A 1,843-nucleotide genomic window follows, 5' to 3' on the forward strand; every position below is an offset into this window, starting at 1 on the left:
ATTTGACATGAGTGTTTTTGTTTCACTTTTGACACGTAATACTTAAATAGTGGAGGGGATATTATGTTGCCGTGGGCTCGAACTCTGCAAGAAGTAAAAATTTTTTTTTTGACTAAAACACAACTGGAACCCTAAGTAAGGCATCTGTAAAATTTGAATGAAATTGGTTGCGTAGTTCTCGAGTTTTAGGGATTCACACACACACACACACAGACAGACAGACACACATTCTCATTTTTATATATATAGTTTTTAATGGTGTGACTTGAAGTAGCTAATGCTGTAGCATGTAGAATATTGGGTAAAAAAAACCATTGGATAAAAAATGCCAATGGCTGTCTGTGGAACACGAATCCATGTCTGTAAACATGACAGATGTTCTACCATTATACCATAGCAACCCTTTAAATTTTCTCCATTTTCCATCCAGTTTAGAAGTTTTGTTCTTATCAGCAAAAATTGTTTGTTTTGAGAGATATAAGATAAAACATTTTTAATGGTAAAACTTGAAATAGAGAAAGCTAAATAATTAGTGCATAAAATATTGGGTAAAAAGCTCCTGGTATGGAAAAACTTGAAAAACTTGAAAAATTGCTTGTGAGACATGCATTTCTTACAAGTAAGAACAGTGCTTCTAAATTGGGTGGATAAAACTTTAAGGGTTGTTTTTGTACATTGGTAGAATTTTTATCATGTTTTACAAAATTTGGTTTGACTTTTTCATTCCAAAGGGTGTTTTTCATGCTATTATTTATAGCTTTATCTATTTCTGCCATTAAAAATTATTTATTTCATATTACTTGAAGTTTCTAAATCCTTATGATGTAAGCAATGTTTATCTCTAATATATAAAACAGAGATGTCCGTGTATTCGCTCTTCACGTGAAATCGACTTCACCAAATGCTTCCATACTTGTGATGCATGAATAATTTGACCTTGGATAAATGTTAGTCTCTTCATTTGATTTTTTAAATTAAAAATAAATAATATTGCTTTATATTTATGATCCACTTCTTTAAAAAGGTTCCTCAATGCCAACTTCCGGTATTGACGTAACAACGGCAAAAAGCTTCACTCTATTTTGACGTTTTTGTACCAAAAGCTTACATACTTGTGATGCAATGTCAACTTCCGGTATTGACGTAGCAATGGCAAAAAGCTTCACTCACTATTTTGACGTTTCTGTGTATTCGCTTTTCAAGTGAAATCAACTTCACCAAATGCTTCCATACTTGTGATGCATGAATAATTTGACCTCGGATAAATGTTAGGCTCTTCATATTTATGATTCACTTCTTTAAAAAGGTTCGAAATATTTACTAAGTCCACAAATTTAAACATTCCGTACAAGAGCTTTTATTTATACGACTTTTTCATTTCATGTTTATTTCATTCATTCTTCGCAATATTCTCTCTCTCACTCTCTCTCTCTCTCTCTCACACACACACACACGCACACACAAAGATGTATGCATATTTATGCATGTACGTATACATGACAACAAACCTCTCTCTCTATCATTCTCTCTCTCTGTCACACACACACACACAAACGTCCATTTCATCTGATGTGTGATACTCTGTGCGTGTGTGTGTGTGTGTGTGTGTGTGTGTGTGTGCATGTGTGCATGCGTGGGGGGTTCTACAATCGCCATTTATTTCAATTACTCTTGTGAGGATATTCACGTAAATCATTTTTTCATTTAATCCCCATTTTAATTTTCGTAAAAGTTTCCAAGTACCAATGAGGTTTTTGGCGCATCTTCAATTTTCCCATTCATGAGAGGCGCCCAGCCATCATTCATCTGAGAGTCCATCTACAGAATGTCCTCAAATTTCTAT

General features: G+C 33.9%; 1 protein-coding gene across 3 annotated transcripts in view; it reads left to right on the forward strand.

Moving 5' to 3' along the window:
- LOC106876453 (dynein beta chain, ciliary) overlaps nt 1–1,843 on the forward strand; it is a 628,322-nt gene that overhangs the window by 300,354 nt on the left and 326,125 nt on the right. The window lies entirely within an intron of this gene.

Source organism: Octopus bimaculoides, chromosome 1, assembly GCF_001194135.2.
Source record: "Octopus bimaculoides isolate UCB-OBI-ISO-001 chromosome 1, ASM119413v2, whole genome shotgun sequence".
NCBI classification, from domain to species: domain Eukaryota; kingdom Metazoa; phylum Mollusca; class Cephalopoda; order Octopoda; family Octopodidae; genus Octopus; species Octopus bimaculoides.